Here is a 17,130-nt window from a genome sequence, read left to right as displayed (position 1 = left end):
AAATATAACGTTATTGGTTTTCAAGCGGAGAATTGCTCTGTCGTGTTGTAAAATAAACTAGTAGCTAAACGTTCAAAAATAATGAAAATTTTTCTGTTATTACCATTAGGAAGTATAATAATTCTATTAGTTTAATCAGTGTATTAGGATAAATGGTATCTACTACGTTAAGGCCTATCCGGCCATTTACAAATTTGGCGTTATTAACGTATTCTGTTCAGCCTCCTGAACATGTATTGTTTTAGGGGGTGGAAATGACAAATAATATGGTTTTAGCGGGTATACTCGTAAATAGTTAAGTGTTTATTATTTTAACGTTCTGATTGTGTGCTGTGTGTCTCTTTGTACATTAATTTTACCTGAGGACGGGACTGATAGCGTGTGAGCGCTTCGGGGCTGTGGTACAGTGTTTCACAAGTATTGTGTACTGTAGATGGGACAAGTGAGTGCTTGTCAATAATGGATCAACCACCTACTAGTTCCAAGCTTCTAGTACATTGCTGGTAAATTTTGTGTTTCAGACTATTTTGTCAGGCATGTTAGGAATTTACTTTTTGACTGAAATGAGTTTATTTCCTTTTATTGGTAATTATTCTCTATTACAGTCCTGGTATATATTAGAATTGGGGTTTTCCGAACTTGATAAGTTTTTTACACTTTACATAAATTGCTTTGCATTACTTTTCAATTTATATTTTTGATCAGCACCACTATAGTTTGATATTTTGCTGATAGGTACTATCTCGAGGAATGTTTTTCTTTCTTTGACATCAGCGCTTAGCAGCACCAAAAGTACTGTCGCAGCCCGCGCTGGTGGCCGGAGGCACTGTTCTTAACGCATTAACAACAAATCAATCTGTAGCTTGAAATAGGTAAATTTTATAATATATTACATAGTTAACTATATATATATGTATGTATATATAGTGTAAGTGTAACCACCGTACGCTGTAGTTTTGCGATTAACAGCTGGTGCAATACAGTTTGTTGTAACTGGAGATACCGGTGGGGGGAGTAAGTTAGGAAATTCATCTCCTTCCATGAATACTGCCTATCGTATACCCTCACGTGATTCTTAAATTAAATCATTTTAAGTAGGATACTAAGGTAAGCTATAATAATTAATCTAGAACTGTAGTATATCATTGCTATGATTTGCAGGTGATGGGCCGCTGGTCTTTAGATTAATTTGATTGGAGGCAGCAGCATAGATGTATAAATAAGTAGCCACTTCTTTAATCACTGTCATGGATTTGCCCAATTCTGCCAATAGGAAACTCAATAGATTGTAATTTTCTAGCAATTATGTTATATTAAAATTGTATTTGTTTTTCCACCAGTATATCACAAAAACTGTTATTATTGGACCCCGCTGATAAGTTCTATCTTAGCGGAGCCAAATGCATGTATGATTGGTGAATAAATAAATTATATTCTATTCTATTAATTCTATTATATTAATAGAATTAATATAATAATTAATTCTTATTCTATAATTAATATTCATTCTATTATATATATATATATATATATATATATATATATATAAAATTATATCGTATGATATATAATTTAGACTAAATAATAATAATCTAAATACTAATTAACCATACAATCTAATACATGTGTATATTTTGTCTTAGCCTATCGAACTAACTCATCAGAAAGAGAATGAATAGTCAGTAAAATACTGTACGCAGTACATAACGCAGTAGAATAAATAATTATGACGTGTCCATGAAACTTGTGATCTTCTTAGAAAGGTTGAAGGTAAGATAGTCACAAAATATAGAGCCAGGTTAATATTTGCGAACATTAAGTGTTAGTGAAAGGCAAATATTTGTATACTGTTGACAGGTATGTAATCTTATAAGAAGTATCGATATATAACGAGTTACACAAAACGCGTTTTCGAGCTAAAACGATATTTTAATACAAATTAAGTCTACAGCTACAAACAGCTATGTACCACTATTCCCTATTTGATATTATCCTTTGCAGGAAATAAAAAAGCAAAGAATTAATACAGGACCTGTGAAAAATATTGAATTGAGTAATAATTAAAATCTGGCAAACAGTTTGGTATTATTTAAAATAGTGATCACTGATGAACGTGTATTAAATTAGTTTTATTACATTCAAACGAATCTTGAAACAAGTACATGTTTATCAGCTAATAAAAACAAGGTAAAATATTATTTCGATTGATTTCAACACAGTAGAGATTGAGGACCAAACCCAAAAGATCAAATGCAATAAATTTTGTTCTTAGGAACCCCTGAATAGGGTGCTGACGAAGAGAAATGCAAGGCAGACACAAAGCCATTTATTTGTTACGTCAGTGTCTTGACAATTGTAGCAGTGTTGAGATTCGTAGAACTCATTATTCTTTATGTAGGCCCATGCTTGACTGAAAGATAGGATATGTATTCCTACTTTACGAATAATTAACGTCCCTTAACGGATTACATTTATTGTGAGCAACGAACTAAATTAATTATTGTAAGAAATGTCGATTTTTAAAATAATATTATTAAGTATTATACTTATCATAACTTGCAGTTAAATAACAAACACTTTTATACAAATTTAACACCAAACTAAAAATTATTAAATAAATATTTATTAAATAATTATGAAAATAAAAAAAATTAAAATAATATTTAAATGATTAAAATAAATACCAGTTCTTAATCCCTTAAGAAAGATTATCTATTCTAAATACTTACAGGGCACTCGAGTAATTTTCCTTCGAATAGTTCGTTCAGCGTGTTCTATAATATTTAAACTAACGGTCCGAAATGATAGTGCTAATATTTTTTAAATATATTTAACCAAGAGTTTATTATGAAACGTTTTGTTGCGTTTTGTTTGCATACCGTTAAGAAACCTCTCTTTACGAAACAAGTATGTGGGAAAAGGCCTTAAACCAGAGTGTAAATAATTCGTATAATACTGGATTATATTTCTAAAAACATTACTTTTTATGATTTAATTCATCTTTTAGAGCAAAACATGTGATTATATCTACGATATAACAATAAGTATTTAATTTAAAAAAATATACTTGAACTCTAGTAAAAAAACTAGTACTATAAATGTTAGGTTATGATTTCAGATTTTCTACTCTGCTACATTTCTTACGTGTATGAAGAGCAGGACTAACGTTGTAATATTATAATGTTGCGTTTTATTATTTATATATATATGTCATTCACTTCAGTGATATAACAGGTACGGTTAATAGGTAATATTGTTATTCTAATTAAATTTAAAACTTTTAATGTTGTTTTACCCTTATATTTTTCATAGATACACTTATTATTTAAATTCTAATATATTGAATTGGTTGATATGATTAAGGAAAAACACAGAAGTGTAACACTTTAAATTTGTGTAAGTAATGTAAATAATTCGTCTAACACTGGATATTATTTCTAAAAACATTACTTTTTATTATAATTTTTATTATATAATTCATCTTTTAGAGCAAAACATGTGATTATATATACGATATAACAATAAGTATTTAATTTAAAAAAATATACTTGAACTCTAGGAAAAAAACTAGTACTATAAATGTTAGGTTATGATTTTACATTTTTTACTCTGATACATTTCTTACGTGTATGAAGAGCAGGACTAACGTTGTAATATTATAATGTTGCGTTTTATTATTTATATATATGTCATTCACTTCAGTGATATAACAGGTACGGTTATTATTTAATATTGTTATTCTAATTAAATTTAAAACTTTTAATGTTGTTTTACCCTTATATTTTTCATTGATACACTTATTATTTAAATTTTAATATATTGAATTGGTTGATATGATTAAGGAAAAACGCAGAAAGTGTAACACTTTAAATTTGTGTAAGTAATGTAAATAATTCGTCTAACACTGGATATTATTTCTAAAAAACATTACTTTTTATTATAATTTTTATGATATAATTCATCTTTTGAGCAAAAACATGTGATTATATATACGATATAACAATAAGTATTTAATTTAAAAAAATATACTTGAACTCTAGGAAAAAACTAGTACTATAAATGTTAGGTTATGATTTTAGATTTTTTACTCTGATACATTTCTTACGTGTATGAAGAGCAGGACTAACGTTGTAATATTATAATGTTGCGTTTTATTATATATATATATATAATATATATGTCATTCACTTCAGTGCTATAACAGGTACGGTTATTAGTTAATATTGTTATTCTAATTAAATTTAAAACTTTTAATGTGGTTTTACCCTTATATTTTTCATAGATACACTTATTATTTAAATTTTAATATATTTAATTGGTTGATTGGTTGATATGATTAAGGACAAACACAGAAAGTGTAACACTTTTAATTTGTTTACGCCAAAGTATAAACATACAAAAAACATGTAAATTATTATGCTTTTTACATTAGATGATTGTTAGTGTTTCAGAAGTTTCATTAAGTACGCTGCAGATATGTATATAATTTCAACCAAATATTCAATGGATAGAAGTATAAATAAATATTTTAGGATAATAGAGATAAATATACCTTATTTTCATGCTTAATAATGCAAATTATACTTTATAAAACATCTAGAAATTAATTACAGAACTAAAAAAATTACCTATAATAATCAAATTTTAATGGCATTAATCAATTAAATCACTACTGCTCTACTACCTCAAAAATTTATCTGAAAAATGTAAAACTATTCCACACTACGATGACGTAAAATATTACTTTATCACATATAACAATATCTTATTACTATATGCAGTTAAAGTACAACTAAAATACACGGATATTTACGTGATTCCATATTTATTTCAGGAAGGTTTTACTTTTGAACATTTTAAATGGCTTAATAAATATTCCGGTTGAATCCGGATGAATTTTTCCAGAGTTTTTAGATGGTATGAATACTAAAATTATTTTTCAATGCAGGGGGCAGTAAATGTTCGTTAATAAGTAAAATGAAAACATGCGAAACGGCTCCTTGTAGGCATCGCGTTGTGAAATGTGAACCCTTTGTGATTCAGCCAGAAAAACGTAAAGCTACTAAATAATAATTTTTTAAATTTATTTATTTATTTATTTATTTTCAATATTACAATTTACATTATAATACTAAATAAAAGCTGCTGGTTTTTTAGCAGCTTTGTGTTTTTGTCGGATCTCAAAAGGGAAAATAACTTTTTGCCTACAAGGAAATGCTTAACAAAACTCTAATTTTTTGGGGGAAACAAAAATTTGCGTCCCCATATCCATCGGAAAATATTTTTGTGTTTATATCCTCTATATAAGTTGAAAAAAAAAACGCGCAAATTTATAGAAATCATCTTGCATATATAGGGTGTCGTCAAAGTCCAACATAGAGATAGAGTAATTTATTTTGGGGGATGTTTATATGACCAGCTGAGAAGTTTTGTAATGTATGAACAATTTTGACTCCCCCCCAAATGGAGTATTATGGGCTTAGGTAAAAACATTTTAATATAAACTCCTAACAAGTGATAAGTCATTTTAAAAGTATTATTAAAAAAACTGAAAATAATGACACGTAACAAAGGCTCTAGTGTTGCTAAATCAAATTTGGTAGCAATTTAAACTTTGAATTGTTTTGTAAACAGTATAAGTTGCATTTAAAGTTTTTTTAGGAGGATAAAACATTTACTCACTAGTTATTTTGAAAACTTCCGACACTAAATCATGAAACAATGTATTACAAGAATCAACAAACATCAACTAGTTTGTCGTTGGGAGAGTAGTTAAAAGTTAATCATTATACGCAGAAAAGATTAATAGAATGAATATCATGTTATTCATCATCTAACTTATAGACACTTCTCACTGATACTTCTTGAAGGAAGGTTCTTAAAGAGTTGAAACTTGTTGAACACTTCCTCTTGATCCAAGGAAGAACTCTTGATTTTAAAGTTTATGGTCAAAGGAGAGGAAGTATGCTAGTTCTTTGTATATTTACGTATCGTCACGCCCTCTTGGTTCCTTTATACACCTTTGTATCGGTCTAGCCTCATTTACACTAAATAAGTTTGATAAAATTTAATAATTTAGTAATTATTGAAATGAGAATTGTCATGTTGTAGAATGCAGTAAAATATCAGATTTTCAACTTTAGCCCGTTATAATATGATCTGGGTTACAGAATTGTATAACTTATTTTATAGTTACCTATAATTAAAATTACAAAATTACAGGCATAACAATTTTACGTATATGTTAAATTTACCATTACTCGTAAAGCGCTGAATGGAAGTTCTGTATTATTGTTAAAAATGTTGATCAGTTATTATTTGCTACTAATATATTTTACTTGTATATTGTTATCTAGTAGTGTAAATAGTTTTCTATAAGAAGTACGAGAATATGTTTGTTACAAGGCACGAATTCACGCATTACCTTTTTAAAAACCATTTAAACATTTAGGGTTTTTTTGTACGAGTAAACACACCTCTAAATAGAGAAATTCGAATTATAACCAACTGCCTTAAATATAATCATAATTAGTACTCTATTCTGTACAGTGTTAACATCAATTATAAACATGATTGTATGCAAGAATATGTAATAGTTTTAAATAGTGGTCTAACAATGAACGTAGTAAATCTGTAAGTTGTAAAAAACAGTAACATTTTCACTCTTCTGTTACAAATATTTCGAAATATTTCTTAGATTAAAAACATGTTTCTTAATCGACTTGATTTGTATACATTTTATTTTCTATGAGTCTTTGATTTTAAATCGTGAGTATAAGCATAGCTTCAAGAGATAAAACACTATTCATACTAAAATACACTATTAGTACTGTGTTAAAGTGTTAATTGAACATTTAAATACAACCAATCAGATAGAGAAATTAGCTCTTTATAATGAGTCCCAGAATGGTAAAACTATATAACACTTATATATTGTTGTTCAAATGTGTAAGAAATTAATTATTATTCTGTTGTTATGTTTTATAAGTCCTATAGAAAAATATCGTACTTAGCCTATATTATTCCAGCATATTTGCAATAGACACATACTCTTAACAGACCAAGGACAATTATAAAACTATGCAAGCAGGATGGAAAAATATCAATTTAAAAGATTTCATGCTGTGTTCAGCAATCACAGAAAAAGATATTTCAGGTTGTCAACATGATATTTAGGCTATTTTAAAATGAAATGAGACAAGAGCCTGTCTTGCATTACTTTCACATTGGCTGCGATTTGTTTTCACACTTATTTGGAGCTTCACATAAAAATACAGTACATACTTCAAAAATTTTATATATAACTATAAAATTTTTGAAGTATGTACTGTATTTTTATGTGAAGCTCCAAATAAGTGTGAAAACAAATCACAGCCAATTATTCTGAAATTCAAATTAAAAACTTCTTTTTATTTAAACTTACAACATATTAACTTGCACTTCTGATTCATCCAACAAGTTTAACTGTTTACTTAACTGTAACTGTGAAACTAAGATTGACATTTTAAAACATCTTCTTTATGTTTTATATTCTCATTATAGTTTCATAAAATCATTCCTCATTAAATATCGTCAAGAAATAGTTTTTCACATGACCAAATCACGTGCAAAGATATAATATATAAAAAAATATTGTAAATTTGAAATCCTCCACCTAAATATCCTATCTTAAATATAGACATACAGTAATCTTCTTACGTTATCAATGGATATTTAAAAAATGAATTTGCCAAATAGGTTTAGCTTTTATGAAGATAAGTGATTAGGAATATATTTTGCGATTCATTTTTAGTTATAATATACCATAACAAATCGTAAAAAAATTATATCTACGATATATATTCCAAAGAAATATTCACTTAAAATATCTTTAAACTTTAATTGATAAGGAATGCCAAAAAAAGAGATGACAGCTCCAGCATATAGCTAAATTCCATATAGCATATTTATTACAAATCCCATTTGGAAAATTTTCAAGAAATAAGTAAGGAACAATATCTTGCAACAATATGACATTTATTTACACAATCTTAGGTTCTATCATTAAAAACCAGATATCATTGATACTTCTATACAAGAACATTAATAATTTTAAATATTCTACACGGTGTTCATTTGAAAACTTTCAACTCGTATTAGAAGACTTTTAGCACAAATATCAAAACTCTGCAAATGGGAGAGTATAGTACTAATTGTGGGAACAAAAATACAATTTTCAAAATGAAGGTGCTCATTCCCATGCCCCCCCCCGTACGCAATGCCAAAATTTCTAAATGGCAACTTACACATTATGACTCCTCAAATGAAACTCATAAAAAACGCTGTATTTAGGTAAAAAAATGAAATCGGCTGAGCCGTTTGGTAACAGCAGCTAATAATTTAATTTCAATTTTTCGTCTACAAACTACTGTACTACTGCTTATATCACAACGCCATTACTTAAAATGCAATGATTGTAATAGAACTACTAACGCATTCAACAAACTACATCCTGGAAGGAATCTGTAACCTAGGTACATCATAGATTTACTTACAAAATATATTGATAGTGGTTCAGTTAATAACAAGAAAAGGTCTGGTTATTACCTCTCTATTGAGTTGTTAATAATATCAAATTTAAGTGATTCATAATGTTGTTGAAAACCCTAATACATCCATTTATAAACTTGCTGTTGCAAGTGGATTATCTGTTGGTTCCGTTCATAAAGCGTTAACAGATTTTACTATTACAAAGTCAAATTTTGTCAAGAACTTAATGAAGATAATTATGACCGTCGGATTGAATTCTGTGAACAGGTGAGTGCAAACAGTACGTGAAACGAAAGTTTGGTGAAAAAATTTACTTTAGTGATGAAAGTTAACGGTTTTTTTAAGAAACACAATTGCCGATTTTGGTCATACCAAAACCCACATGTACTCGTTGAAGGATTAACCCTATGGCCTGAATAAATGTATGCTTGGACAGGTGTAATTGGCGACACTATTGTTGGATCTGTATTTATCGATGGAAACCTAAATGGAGAATCGTACTTAGATTTGCTAGAAAACACTATTGAACCTCTTATTGTGGAAACACTTGAAAACCAGGAAAATGAAGTAGGCCAGTTAAATTTATATGCAAATACGTTTTACTTTCGACGAAATGGAGCTCCTCCACATTACGATCTTCATATGTGATAATGGCTAGATGCAACCTACCCGGATCACTGGATCGGAAGAAGAGGATTAATTGAGTATTCGCCAAGGTTTCCAGACTTACCACCCATAGACTTATTTTGTGGTATCACTTGAAATCTTACTATTGTCCCAGACTTGTAAAACAGGATCACTGCTGAGTGCTGAAATTTAACCAGTGAATCTTTTAGAAAGCCTAGGCAAGAATTGGGAAATAGATTATATTTTTGCTTGAACAACAACGACCAAAAAATTCGAAAATTTGATTGGAAGTTTACAATGGATTTACAACAGTACTTAGTAAGTAATTTTGTTGTTAGTAGCAGTAGTAGAGTGTTGGACTAATAATTGTTGTTTAATAAATTAAATTGTAGGTTGCTGATACGAAACGGCTCAGCCGATTTAATTTTTTTTTTACAAAATACAGCATTTGCATGAGCTTCAATTCGAGGAGTCACAAGGTATTAGTTGCCATTTCGAAATTTTGGCTTTGGGTGCAGGGGGCGTGGTGGTGAAGTCCCCCATTTTAAAAATAATATTTTTTTTACCCCAATACACTCCCGTTTACACATTTTTTATACTTGAGCTAAGACAATTAGAATCGGATGTTCTATTGATCGGTGTGTGCTATCGGCCTCCCAGAATAGGTCATTTGATAGACTTTGAAAATAATCTCTTACACCACTTGCCCGGCTACAGTCGAGTCTTGATCATGGGCGACTTTAACACAAACTTACTAAAAAAGACAGATTATAATACTAGGCAACTGATAACAATGTTCGACTCTACTAACATGACTATACTGCCACTAGGCCCGACACATCACACTGCCGAGTCAGACACCCTTCTAGACCTTCTAGTGGTTACTGACCCCTCTGACGTGACGCATCTAGGGCAGCTTCCAATTCCAGCCGTTTCACGTCACGATCTAGTGTACTGTGTTATCAAGGTCAAAGTTCCAAAGCCAAAAATAAAATTTATTAAATACAGAGATTTTTAAAAAAAATGGACGAAGCCTCTTTTATGTATGATGTTTTATTCGTCCCCATGGCAGAATCTACAGATATTGCAATCTGTTGATAACATGGTTGAATCATTTAAACACCACCATTCTGGAGGCTATACGATAAACATGCACCAAATTGTTACCAAACGTATAACAAAGCGGCGCCCAGTGCCTTGGATCACGTGTGAAATTCTTAGCTTGATGGCTCAACGTGATTCCCTGTATAGGAGAGCTCGACGAGCTCGTGAACCCGTTTTAATGGTTCAATATCGACAAATTAGGAATAGAGTCAAACAACTTCTACGAAATTCCAGACTGAGATACACACGTAAACTGTTTGAAAGAAACATACATCTAGTGATTTGTGGCGCAATGTTAGGATAACTTGGTTTGGGCAAAGACCGCGCTTCTCCTCTGATCCAATTACCCTTAAATGATCTTAATAACTATTTTGTTTCTTTTTGTCAGACTGTCAATACAAACCAAGTTTCGGATTATGTTTATGAACTTCTAAATATACCTATCAATCGGCACGAACATGAAAAATTTACTTTCAAACCTGTAACACAATCGGATGTTTTGAAAGCCATTCGCCGTATCGGCAGTAATGCTGAAGGGTTCTGACGGCATTAAAATCCAATTAATAAAAAACATTCTTTTTGCAACTCTTCCAATAATCACATACATTTTCAACATGTCACTGAGACAAGGTATTTTCCCTTCACTTTGGAAAGTCTGCTATTGTCCGCCCATTGAACAAGACCTCAGTTCCAACATCTTGCTAAGACTTCAGACCCATTAGTATTCTGCCTGCTCTATCCAAAGGCCTCGAAAAAATTGTGCACTGGCTAGATTACTGATTACATAACACGAAAATAACATTCTAAATGATTTACAATCAGGATTTCGACCAGGACATAGTACTGAAACTGCTTTGCTGAGAGTCACTGACGATATACGATTCGCAATGGACCAAAAGCTAAGCACAATACTGACACTCTTTGATTTCTCAATGGCTTTTGATTGTGTAAACTACAGGACTACTATTGGCAAAAATGAGAATCATTGGTTTTTCAGAAAATGTCCTAAAATGGCTGAGGTCTTATCTGTCTGGCAGAAGGCAGTGTGTACAGGTAGGTGACATAACATCCGACTGGCTGAGTGTTGAGTGTGGTGTTCCTCAGGGTTCCATACTTGGTCCTCTTTTGTTTGTGTTGTACGTTAATGACTTGAGCACGGTACTGGTACACTGCAAATCCCACATGTATGCTGATGACTCCAGATATATGTCCACGTTAACACACACCAAATCGATGATGGCATTACCATGATCAACTCTGATATAAAAAAATGTACTGGACTGGACTAGTAAACATGGACTTAAACTAAACCACGAAAAAACTAAACCAATTGTGATTTCTCATTACCGCTCTCGATCTTTGATCGATTTTACATCTATACGTAACGTTACTGTGAATGGAACTGTACTACCTTATTACGACAAAGTTAAGAACTTAGGACTGACAATAAATTGTACTCTTAGCTGGACTGATGCAGTGACAGAGACTTGTAAGAAAGTTTTTGCATCAATGCATTCCCTGAAAAAACTGCAGAAGGTTTTTGCCGCTTCATATAAAACTGTTGTTGGTTAAAGTACTCATACTGCCTCATTTTTCTTACTGTAATAGTGTGATGAACGACATGACTGTGGCGTTGGGTGAAAAACTCCAGAGAACCCAAAATTATTGTATGGATATATGCATTTGATCTCAGGAGGGATGAGCATATAACGCCCTGTTATATTAATTCAAAGATCTTGAAGTTAAATGACCTCAGATCAATAAAAATCTTAACATTGGTCCATTCAAGTTTACATTCTGGCTTTCCAAATTATTTCTTAAACGATTTCCAATTTGTCTCTCAAAGTGGTGTGGATAGAACTCGCTCTGGTTCGTCTGTGCTCCGCATGCCGTTGCACAGAACTACTGTATATGACAAGTCCTTTTGTAAGTAACCGCATGTCGTCTGTGGAATTCCCTACCTCGTACCATAACACTCTTAGAGAGTCGTCCTCGGTTCGTGGCGTCGCTGAGGGAGCACTATCTGGGGCAGATGGTTGGGGCGGGGTCGGCATAGGTCTCTTTCGCTGCGGTTGCACTGGCATGAGTAGTGTGTGTGCGTGAGGGTAGTGTGTTTGTAAGATTCATTACATACAAGTATATGTTATTATTTTTGTTTGAGTATGTGTTTAAAAATAAGTTTATGTACCTTTTTAATCATTATATATTTTTTAGTTTATATTCTTCAATAAAGTTGTACTTTTTGTTATTCATATTTAAAATTTTTACAGCAAAATATTTAATTTTATTATTATTAAAAAAATAAGAATATTTGTTATAGCTACTATATGAGGTTAAATGTAAGAAAGGGCCATGAGGCCCTAATTTCGCCTCAAATAAAGAAATATTTCATTTCATTTCAATTAGTACGCGTTTGAAGTTTTCAAATGAACACCCTGTAAATTGGACCTGTTGTGCAAATTTTATTATTTATTTTGAATGCATGTCTAGTTAATATTTTCTATAGTATTTGCACAATATTTTAATGAATTTCGATAATTACATCAAATAGCATTTTTATACGTAAGATTATATTGTAGAGATTAAAATAATAAATCTTTACTAAATTATACTATCTCAGTAGTCAAAGGACTTAGAACTTGTAACCTATTTTATTACATATTATTATTTTATAATTATAGTACTGTATTAGATTATTATACATTATTATTCTACTACTGAGGTAATAAAACTTTTTTAAAGCTCATTGAACTTCGTTCCTTTAGTCTATGGTAACATTTATTTTAAACTGGCCTTTAGGTTACACATATATTACGTATACAGCGGTATTGCATCATAATATTGAACAAAGAACTAATCATGACGTTCAGTGACAAAAATTTGACCTATACCTTACTAGAGTTGGAGAATCCCTCAGGTCTGTGGTGGAATATAATCTTGTAAAATGCCATCTTCGTCTTTCTTATAAAACAATTTCTCTTTATATCTATATAAATATATTTTAAATACTGTATCATTCTAAGTATTAAATCATGCACCCTTTTTAGGAATTCACCACGAGTCCTAAGGCATCTTGGATGACAAAACCAATAAGTAAAATTGTATATTTCAGTTTCATATGGAGACCTCCACATAAGGAGACAAGACGTGAATCGCATCGACAAAGAGAAGTCGTACTGTTGCTGTGATATAAATTACGGGTGACATTATAATTACTATGCACCTACATTGTTCCTGAATATTTATATTGAGAATTTAAAATGAAAAAAATAATAATGTATATACTCAACTTCATCGGTCCTCTCATGAACAAGAAGACAATTTATTTCTTATTCATGTTAGAGACAGTTTCTGCTTTACATTTTATCTAAGTAATTACAATACTTGTGATAACCTAGTTAACCAATTGTTTTTTTAAATAGTAGTAACAATCGTATACGTCTCTTTGTAAAAGGTACTAATGCAGTAACAAGTACTATACAGACTATTTATTTCTCAAATACAGTAGGTCCAATAGTAGGTTTCTAACTGGACAATATTATGAATAATATTTGCAATCTTAAAAAGTTTTATATATTATTTACTTATACTAAACGTTAGTATTTAAAAAAGAACTATAATAATAATCTTTATTTTCTTCAAAATTACATGCAATACAATATAATTCTTATACCATATGAATACAACATGCACACAATAGGGTAAAGCTGAGAAATAAAGATATAATCTCCCAGGCATGCCTGATTGGAGAATTTTACACACACTTTCAATTAACTGAAAAAAAATATAGCAGCAACTCAAGCAAATACAATAAACATTCAATATATTATACAAGTTTACAATCACCAATTGAAAATCATAATTACTTTCCGCTTAGCTAGAAATACTATAAATAATTTCAAATAATTTATAAGAGCCTATATATACAATTACACAAGTCAAAAAATACAATTACAAAATTAATATAACTAAGGAGAGTAAGCATAAATAAATGTTTGTCTTTGCATAAATAAATACATTTTCCATAAAAATAGATGAGGAGGATAAACAAATAAAACTTTCATTACGTAACCATTTAAGTATCAAACTTAAATAATATTGGTTCAATATCTACAAATGATAGAAGCCATTTTTTAAGATGTTTTGAAAATACATTTAACGAATTTTCATTTCTGATTGTTTGTGGTAACAGATTGAACATTCTTGGTGCCATATAGAAAAAATGTCTTTGTAAAAAAGGTATTAAAAGGTTTTGGTACTAATAAATCGTTTGCGTTTCGTAGCTTTAATTTATATTCATTTGTAGGCTTATAGTTTTGGCTTCTCATAAAGAAAATTTTTAGGACTTTAAATAAAAACAAGTATCTTAAAGGTAGTATATTCAAGCATAAAAACAATGGATATGATGATTCAGTTTTCGTTTTATTCATAATTATTCTTATAAAGTGCTTCTGCGTAGTAATTAAAGTTTCTAAATTTGAGATGTACGTCCCTCCCCAACACGAAATTGCATATTCCAGTCTACTGTTAACTAGGGAAAAATATAAAATTCTTAAGAGCTTTTTATCACAAACATTTTTCAAAAAAATAGAATATTCTTATGACATTATTAAGTTTTTGTTTTAATTTTGATATATGAGTTTTCCAACTTAAATTCCTATCCAGCCATAACCCCAAATACTTCAGGGATTCTTCCTCTAAAACTAAACTACAATCTTTATTACATTGAACATTACTGTTAATACAATCTAGACATTTGTAAATAATTTTATTTGAAAAAACTCTTTACGTAATTTTGTATTTAGGAAATGTTGAAGAAGAAAAAAGTACAAATTTACCATAAACATCGATGAATAGTGTAAACAATTACTGTTATTCATTTTAATAACGTGAGTAGTAATGCTGTTAAATATTGTTAGAGAATTTAGAAAAGTTTAAGTACACTCTTGGTAAATTTTACGTGAACAATTTTGTTTACATTGGTAGACATGCATAACATTTAATAACTTCTATAAATTAGCTTTTGAGGTTTCACACGTAGACAACATATTCCAACCACTAGACAGTCTGATAGTCGACTAACTGGAGGAAACATATCATAGCGGCTGAATCGTTATCCCTCCACAGTTTGGTAAGGCTGCACTTCATGACGTCATATGAGTAAAAATTATCCAATGTCAACCACTCAATGGTTAACACGACTATAGATGATGTTTATAATTGAAAATTTTCCTGGATCATTTATTAAACAAATACTTGCTTTAAAATTTTTTAATAACATAGCCAAAAGTAAAAAAAATTACAAGAACCATTTAAAAAAGCTTGACGCGAATTAGACATAACTTTCAAATGAGACTCTTCCAATGACTCTAATTTCACAAAAAAATATTGTCAATGGTTCAATATTTCCAATACCTAATCTAATCTGTTAAAACCCAAGGTTTTTTTTCAACAGCAAAAACGAAGTCAATACACTCTGCCTACATGTAATATTTAAGAATTACATGCTTCTCTCAATATCATAGTAAGAGATTCTAATTTAAAGTTTTATATGCTTAAGTAACTTTTACAATGTTAATGCAAGATATTAACTGTCTTAACACATGCGCTACTAGCATTTGTTGCCTTAAGAATAATAAGTAGCAAGTAGTCTCAGTTTAGCAGGTAATAAATGGTATTAAAGTTAATCACTTTTATTTCGGTATATCTAAACATAGATTAAAAGTAATCTCGTATGATAAAAATTTATTTGATCAGTATCTCGACCTTACTGGCAACAATTAAAAAACTACTAAACTTAGAGACCATGTAATGCAAGTTCCAGTCTCTATACCTAATATTGCGTATTGCTTGATAGCCATTATTACTAAATGGCTTTATGTTCCATAAAAAATACCTTGAAAGGATAATAGGTTCTTGAAAATTTGCCACAGAATTTCTAGGATAAAAGTCTCCCATGTTCTTCAGATCAGGTCAAAAACTAAAAAATATTAGAACTATAAAAAAGTGATAATATATTTACATTAAAACCTAAAATATTTAAAAGATACCAGACGAACTGCATGAGGTCCACACTGAAGAGAATGAACTCAAGTGATGTTACAGCAACAGCACAGGAGTGAAGAGCACAAATTGTCACGTAACGAACTTTTGTTTTTGCAATAATTAGTGCTTTATAAAGTTAAGGTCAAGATAATAACTAAGACCTATACTTTGACAATTATAATAATCGATTTAAGCAAGAACTGTTGTGTGCATAGTTATAGAAAATTACTGAATGGTAAAATGTACTACAATGGTATATTGTACTAATACTTTCTGAGATTCAAAACGAAAATGAAAATGGGAAGGGATGTTTCTTAGGACTAACATAACACCTATAACGCTGAAGCGTTAAATTAGAACTAAAGGAACGATAACACGGATATGTTGTTTGTCACCAAGTGTGACAAAATATCACTGTTATTATACTTTTTATTCCTTTCATAAACGTAATAGAGGTAATATTTGTTGTTCGAAAAGAAATAAACGATTCCTTTATACAAAGGTGCTTTGTTATACAAATGATTGTTATTTGTATCATACTCCTACATTTTCCAGCTTAGGTAACGTCAAGAAGTGGCACTTGTCTGGTTTTATCACAGATTCCCACACATTCTACGTAAGGGGATTTTCTCTACGAAACATTCTTAGGAAAGATCTTGACATTAAACATTATCTTGAGGTAGATCCTGGTTTAACTTAAGTTTAATTTAAAGCTATGAATACTAAATAATTATTGCATTAGAGAAACTTTTACATATATAGAATAGAGCCGGTTTACAAAGCGATGTTCCTAAAATATTCATCATTTTTAATAGTTAGGGCACT

This window comes from Homalodisca vitripennis, chromosome 6 (assembly GCF_021130785.1).
Source record: "Homalodisca vitripennis isolate AUS2020 chromosome 6, UT_GWSS_2.1, whole genome shotgun sequence".
NCBI lineage: Eukaryota > Metazoa > Arthropoda > Insecta > Hemiptera > Cicadellidae > Homalodisca > Homalodisca vitripennis.
The sequence above is the reverse complement of the archived record's forward strand: the minus strand, read 5'-3'. Positions refer to the sequence as shown.